This window comes from Dipodomys spectabilis, unplaced genomic scaffold (genome assembly GCF_019054845.1).
Source record: "Dipodomys spectabilis isolate Male_0828 unplaced genomic scaffold, ASM1905484v1 ptg000333l, whole genome shotgun sequence".
Classification (NCBI taxonomy): Eukaryota; Metazoa; Chordata; class Mammalia; order Rodentia; family Heteromyidae; genus Dipodomys; species Dipodomys spectabilis.
Genome location: NW_024871010.1, coordinates 660,748 through 669,190, shown reverse-complemented (window position 1 = coordinate 669,190; position 8,443 = coordinate 660,748).

The window sequence follows — 8,443 nt, the reverse complement described above, 5'->3', positions numbered from 1 at the left end:
ATGTCTAGTTTCAAATGAATGCATTTGCTCAATAGCTTTGCTTGATAGACACATGCACAAAAATACCAGTCGTAAGGGCTGAGGAGGTGGATCAGTGGTAGACAGCTTATCTTGAATGCACAAGACCCTAGGATTGATTCCACAGCACCACCTAAGCAGAAAAAGCTAGATGTGGAACTGTGGCTCAAGTGGTAGAGCACTAGTCTTGAGCTGACATGCTGAAGGACAGTGACCAGGCCCAGAGTTCACCACCAACAACAAATTAAATAAATAAATGAAAGTCATACTCAAGTACATTAATTTCAAAGGTTGATTACCATTTTGGGTAGGGACAGGGTGCCAAGATACAGCACCTGAAAAATACTAAAAACAGAAAGTAAAACATCAGCTCTGCCAACAACATGTAGAATTGCCACTCAAAGAGAAACCGGTACTAAGAATGAAATACTTTTTATAACATTTCTTAAGAAATTATGTCTTTATGATAATTATCAAATAAATTGACCTTCAAAAACTCCAGTGGTGGGCCTGAGACTTAAGGGAACCTACAAAAACTGGAGGAGAAAATCATCAACCTGTTTTTTAAAATTGTTATTGTTAAGAGAGTGTACATACAGATAAACATATTGTAAGTCAGGTAATGAGTTCATTTCTTGTTTGACAATCACATCCCTCCTGTCCCTGTCCACAGTGGTATAGCTCATTGTGATCACAGTATCTACAGAGTACAAGTGCTGCCTTTGTTTCCCTGTTCTCCCTGAATATCTCTGACTCCCTCAATGCCCATAAATGGATAAACTAGAAAAGAAAAATTCCTCTTGTTTCCAATTCCTGGAATACATTTCAATATAAACATCAGTAGTTTTCTCTGTACACACATCCCAAACTCATATACTTCCTGCACCCAGTCATAACTCTCACCCAATTCTAAGGTCCACAAAGTAATTCTTTTCACTTTCCCCACAGGAAGAAGCCGAGATTCAGAAAGATTAAGTAACCCATTGGAAATACAAGGCTGAGCACAGTGGATCGTTTTTATGCCTTACCTACTCCAGAGAGTAAGATCTGAATATCATAGTTTGAAACCAACCCAGGTTGACATAGTCATTACATGTTTATCTCCAGTTAAACAGAAGAAAGCAAGAATTGTGTGTTTCATGTGGTAGAGCTACAACGCCACCAGACTTGAATGGGAAACATAAAAGATAGTGTCAATATGATGATTTTCAAGAACCAATGCTGTCCCATACATAATCTCAGACACCTCACACACACACACACACACACACACACACACACACACACACACACACACACACACACACACACCAAAATCACATCCCTTAAAGCAGATGTTAGGACTGAAATCCAAATAGTTATTTTTAATTATATAAGTTTTATTTTTTAGCTTTAGTGAGGTTTGACTTGATAGTTTCAACTGATGAGCCACAACTTAGAACTTTGTTATAAATATACCCCTGTCTGTATTAAGAAAAACATTCTCCTAGTTAAGTCTTCCTCCTTTTCCAGCAATGATAAGTTTTCTCTTCTTGGTCTAGTTTCTTCTTTTGGGACTCAATCTCTTAGACTTTTCTGTCTTGCATTGTCTGTAAGTTCATTGATCCAGTAGATCTCAGTCATCCTAATAACCTGGACAGAACCTGCCTTTGGAAAAGTGTTCTAAGCGCACCATTCAATGGAGATTGTTAGTACTTACCCATAGTCACATTCTCTTCAGAATTGGGAACTTGTTAGGTCCAAGAATTTAGGGAAAGCACTCACTGTGTGCTATTTCATACTGTTTGATTTAATGACAACTTCCATCTATTGTCTACTTTAAGCATTGTGTGAAGAGAAGGATTGCCCCTTAGAGACAGAAGTACTGTACTAACTGTTGCTGTCAAAACATAGAAGGAGGGAAAGAAGCTCTGAAGGAACCGTAGAGCCTAGAAACTGATTTCGTAAAACCCAAACTGCCTTTTATCTTACCGTCAAAATAGAAACTCAGAGACTGCAGTTACTTGTAAGCTCCATTTATATTCTTGAGCATGGGGCTCCTTTCCTCTTTGTCCTTCTGACCATTTACATCAGGGGCAGGTGGGAAGATGTAACAAGAACACTTAGAGTTTGGGCCTGGGATTAAAAACTCCTTTTTGTGATCATAAACATTCCACCACTTCCTGAATTGTACCTGAGGTGCAGAAGGTAGTAAGGTTAGTAATTCAGAAACTTATAATTACTTCTAAGTTTGCTACTAAGTTTGCTATCTAAACTCATCCATGTCCACCCCCAGAATACTATTTCCCAACTGTGTAGACACCCTTACACTCTGTTCTCCCGGAGCATTTGAGTGTAGGGCATCTTCTGCTTCTTATGTGTACTGCTTTATAAATGGAGATTTTCTCCAAGGCTCAAAATTATTTCATTGATTGGGACATTGTGCAATATGCTAAAGAGAGAGTTACCTGGAAGGAAGGTCCTAGAAGGCAAAGCATCTGCTAGGACAATGGAAACCCATGGTTTGGCCTGCTTAATGTTTTAACTTGTGCACTGAACTAACAGGAGAAAATGACACACTAGGAAATCTGCCAATTATGCCAAATAAAGAGATATGGTGCAAGTCAGAGAAAGGACATTGATTTCATCATAGTTATGACAAGACAAAACCTTAGCACACCATCAGAATACTAATCCATACTCACCTACTTTCTTATTCACCCATATCATTAGGTCTGAGTTGTACGTAAGAGTCCTCAGGAACAGGAAGATCTCGGGGACAGCGTAACATTGTTCTGCCATTTTGGACATAAAATAACTAGTTTGATGAAAGCCCATAGAAATATCCACAAATATGTGCATTTATCCTACTACATTTGATAAGTATACCCTCAGTATATTATCTTTGGTTTGGTCACTTGCTGACATAGCACCTGTCTGGTAGCTCCATTTTGACTTCACTTTATTCACCAGAAATGGAGAAGGAAAGAATGACTACAACACATTTGCGTTTTTCTCAATGAGCAGTGAGTGAGTGGCAGGGGAGTATTCAAGAAGCTCCCCATGTTCTCAGTTAGCTAGTACCACCCAGATACCAGCTCAAATCTTGATAAACAGATACAGAACATACATGTAACTTATTGTGCCAGATTCACAGCTAGAGAGGTAGACGAGAAAGTGGAAGGGCTTGGTGTGAAAGCCACAGGTTGATATAAAGCAGAATTCAAAGGATGTGAAGATGAAGCGAGCTACCTGGAAGGGAAAGGAGAGGCAGCTAAAGCAGAAGAGCACCTAGACAGAGAAGATAGAGCACATTTAAGGCCACCAAGACATCAAGGTAACCCATCTGATGTACAACAGTCTGGTTGTGCAAAGCCACAGAGAGAAGTTGGAAGAACATCAGCAAGTGCTCTTGCCCATTTCTAGGGAGCTCTCAGAATGACAGGGTAAGAATTGGTAGCTACAAAGAGCACTGCTGCTGAGCACATCTCAGATCCCTTGCTACCATGATAATTGACATTGGAGAGGAGCAGCAAGGGTTGTATGAGGTGATTGCAACTCACTATGTGGAGGCTGTTCTGCAGCATTGTGGAGTGTGGTCTCAGGATGCTTAGAGCAAAGATCTTATAGCTGGTGTCAAAGAATGCAGTCTACTTGGAGTAGATATTTATAGATGGCACGTGTCTGAACACAACAAGCTGATAATGAGATGCTAGAGGTAGTTTCCCTAAAGATCTAACTAACAGCCAAAACTAGAGAGGCAAACCCAGAGCTCTGCACCACATCAGGCCACCATGCCAATTGCTTCTACCATAGTACTAGCTACCCAGTTTGCACACCCATGACCTTTTACCCTGATTGTGCCCCACAATCCCTCACAACTTTTACTCTTTCACTTTGTTTATGTTTCCTTTTCCCTGCTAAGCACTTCTGGATGCCTGTAATAGCTACCGCAACCCGTGCAAAACTGTTGCTTCTAATCAATTTCCTGACTCTGTAACTCAAATTACAGTCACAGTTACCATTTACCTGGTATCCTAGTCTCTACTACTCTTTTCTGTTACCCATAATTCATAACACCATGGTTCCAACCATCTGAACACTGACACCCCTGTCTCTGATACCCCATTCCCAAACAAAGCAAGGGAATAGTGAGCACAGACAGTCGAGTTTGATACTCCTTTTGCAGGTGCATTGGGACAAGTTATTCCTCAGGTATTTAACACGAGGGACTAACTGGTGGTGGAAAGAAAACAGCTTACTCAAAGATGACTAAAATCCAAGGACATGACTTATAACTTATTGCTAGGAAAAGAAGGTCTTGCAGTGAAAGTTAATGAGAAAGAAAATTTTAGAAAAAATATTGGGAATGATGCAAAAGTTGAGCTTAGTCCCTTCTACTAGTGGTCTGAATTATTTTATGACATAGATAAGTAATTACTTTGCATTTAAAAATTATATGAAGATGCACATTTATGTGGTACTTATATTAATTGATGGAATAGTTGCATAGTATCACGTTAATTATTTTCAATAGTTTATGCTCTATGATATGCTCATGAGTCTGCCTTTGGCAATATGAATTGAGCTCTCTAACAAATGGAATTTCATTGTCAACTACTACAAGGAGATTACAGATGATAGTACCAAAATGAAACCTGGAACAATAAAACTGAATAAAGCTACAAGTTTGCAGTGAGGGGGTCAGTAGTAAGGGCTATGATAAAAGAGAAATTCTTCACCGTGGAATCTTGGAAAAATAGAAGGTGTTTTCTTGAATTACTAGCTTTTAAAACATTCTTAGAAAGCAAGATATTGTTTTTTATTCTTGCTATTTGGAACCTCTTTAATGAATGGTTTAACAAAAAATTATCAAAACGACTTTGAAAATTCAATGATGTGAATTATCACATTAACATTATACTCAAAGTTGCCTTGAGATGCAGGAAGGCTGTATTCCTTTTCTATTAAATTAATGGAATAAGCTTCCTGTTGAATGATTGGACAGTCCATGACACTTCTTCCAAAACAAAAAATATACTGGAGAGAAAAAAAAAGAGGAGTAGTTCCAGGAAAATGGCGGAGAAAAGCTGGAGGCTAAACAAGCTCTCGCATAGAAAGCAGTTTTATTGTTCCAGTGAACAGTCCTAGGCTGGAGAATTACACCAAGTGTGCCATCACAGTACAGAGAGTTAGCCAGAGAGGGAAAATCCAGGCAAGGAGACAGATCTGAGCACTTGCTGGTAGCTGCGGCTGTGGTGGTGAGCCGCCGCCTCCATAACTACAACACAGAGAATCCTGGACAAAGGTGCCAGACACAGCAAGCTAGTAGATTCTACTCAACACCAGTAAGAACTGACAAGGAGCAGATATCTTCATCCTACAGAATGCAGACCAGAGACTTCAAAGGTACCAAGACTCTGTTCCATGGAGGAGAAGTCACTCAGCCCAGGCAGTGAAAACTCTGCCCCCAAAGGATTGTCTTTCTTCACTGGGTACACAGAGCCAGAGGCTGCCCCTCCCTAAAGCAGCCTAGATAATCAATTGAAATTCAGTAAACATAAACCTTGAGAATGGCTCTAGGCTGGGCTCTGTGAATGTCTCAGAAGCTAGCCCCTCAAGGAAAAGATACTGTTTGCTGAAAGGTCTCAACTCTACCCAGAAGCTAGCCTCATCACAGCATATCCAAACTAGAGGAAACAGCCATCTTCCTCTTTGTGACACTCAAAACAGATCTCCCTCCCACTGAACTAGCCTGGGAGGAGGATTACAAAATTCTGGGTAAAGTAGAGCATTTTTCTGCTTGCCCAAACAAACTGATTTAAGAAACCAATCAAGCCACAGGAAAACCAAACACCGCAAGCAGAACAGAGACTCCACCAAGGGATTGGTTATGGACAAAAGGGAGATACAGGATCTTGCCATTCACCCCCCCCCCCCCGCCCCGAAAAAATCAAAGAACCCTATTTTATACCTATTTTTATTATTAATTTAAAAAATTGTATTCTATTAATCTTTTTTTCCTCTTATAATTTTTATTTTAGGTGAATATGCATGTGTATGTTCTTTTAAATTTTTATTTTATTTCTACTGAACTTTTGGTCCTTTTTCTTTCTTTCTCATTCTTTTTATTTTTTCTTCTCTTTCATTCTTTTTTTTGAGTGACTAAATTGCTGTTCTGCTCATCTTCAGATATACCTGTCATCGATTATTAGACCTTATCCCTCGTTGTGTACACACATAATCCAGAAATTTATTACTTAATTCAAAACCTCTTAGGCTTAAATTCTGTAATAACAGTATTATCTCTTTATATGTATATAATATTTTAAGTATTTTTATTTTTAGTTTTTCATATCTCCTTTCTATTCCTCCCCTCCTCTCATCCTATCCACGTTTTTCTCTCAATATTACTTTAATAAGCTTGCATAACTTTTGTGTTTCACTTTTTAAATTTAAATTTTTGTTTTTCCATTTTTTCTTGTCTCTTTTTTACTCTTCTCTTTCTCCTATCCTTTTGTCCAATCCATTTCCCTCTTTAAGTTTGGACTTAGTTAATTTTACTCTCTTTTTACCTTTCCACATCTCTCGGATCCTATTTTTCCCCACATTTCTCCCTAAACCTAGTAGTTTCTGGTTTGCCAAATTCTACTTTGCTGTTCTTAGCCCATTAATACATAGTTGTTTGACATTCAATAGATTGTATCTGTTGAAATATATTGTATCTGCAGACTTTTGCCTGTACAACTACAGGATTTTGGTTGATGCTTGCCTTAAAATAGTGTTCTAGCACAAAGCTGGTATTACTTTCATACTAAATAGAGGCATTCATGGAATCCATTAAAAGCCAGCCGAAAGAAGTCAGGGAGACCAGAAAGGGAATACTGTATGGAACCCAGCAGAAGGAATTAGAGTCCAAGGAAACCATAACCAATCAACTAAGTGATTTGAGAATAAACACTGAACACCAAATTAAGGAAGTAAAGAAACTCATACAAGATCTAAAACAAAACTCCAACAAAGAATTTGAAGCCATCAAATCCAAGCAATTAGAAGCAAAAGAACTAAAAACAAAATAGAAATTCTTGACAGTAGGTTAAACCATGCAGAAGATCAAAATTCGGGGATTGGAGACAGCTTAGATATTATAGAGAAAGAACATATAACTATCCAAGACAAATCCAAGAAATATGATAGACCTATTCAACATTTGGAAGACATCATCAGAAGGCCTAATCTGAAGATAACAGGTGTAGAGGCGCACCTAGAAACAGAAGTTAATGGTCTAGGAAAATTGTTTCAGGGGATCCTAGCAGAAAACTTCCCAAACATGCAAAATGATAGGTCTATTCAAATACAAGAAGCTTTTAGAACCCTAAATAGACCAGACCAGAACAGGACATCGTATCACCACCTTATAATCCCCACAGGATCAATTCAGACCGAGGAAAAGATCCTCAAAGTTGTCAAGGAGAAAAGATCAATCACCTATAAGGGAAACCAATTAGAATCATCTCAGATTTCTCCACTGAGACAATTAAAGCAAGAAGAGCCTGGATTGATGTAGGCCATGCCCTAAAGACAAACAACTATCAACCAAGCATACTGTACCCAGCTATACTCTCCTTCATAACTGAAGGTCAAATAAAAACCTTCAATACAAAAGAAAAAGTGAAACAATATATCTCTACCAAACCAGCCTTACAAAAGATACTTAAAGATGTCCTACACAGAGAAAACCAACAGGACCACAATAAAGGCCAAGAAACCACACCCAAACTGAGAATCCAAGAACCATAGGAAGAACCCATTTGGCGCAGCCCTCAAGAAGGTGGATTAAATGGCAGGAACTCCCAAATATCTCTCAGTCCAATCTCCCAACATTAACAGATTTAACTCTCCAATTAAGCAACATAGACTGTCTAGTTGGATTAAAAAGAAAGATCCTTCCATCTGCTTCCTTCAGGACTCACACCTGGACCATAAGAACAAACCCATTTTGAAAGTGAAAGGCTGGAACAAAATCTACCAAGCAAACAGCCCCCGAAAAGAGGCAGGAGTTGCAATCCTAATATCAGATAAAATAAATTTCAAATTAAAATTAGTGAGAAGAGATAAAGAAAGTCACTACAAACTAATAAAGGATCTCTCCTTCAGGAGGATATTAAAATTCTAAATCTCTATTCACAAAACAATGGAGTAACCAAATTTATGCAAGAAACACTACTTTCTCTCAAATCTCACATAGATCCAAAGACATTAATTGTTGGGGACTTTAACACACCACTTCCCCCAATAGATAGATGAACTTGGCAAAAACTCAACAGAGAAACCGCAGATATAAACAACTGCATAGATCACCTAGATTTAATATTATACCCAGCAGTATCAGAATACACGTTTTTCTCAGCAGCATTTGGAACTTTTTCCAAAATAGACCACAGTT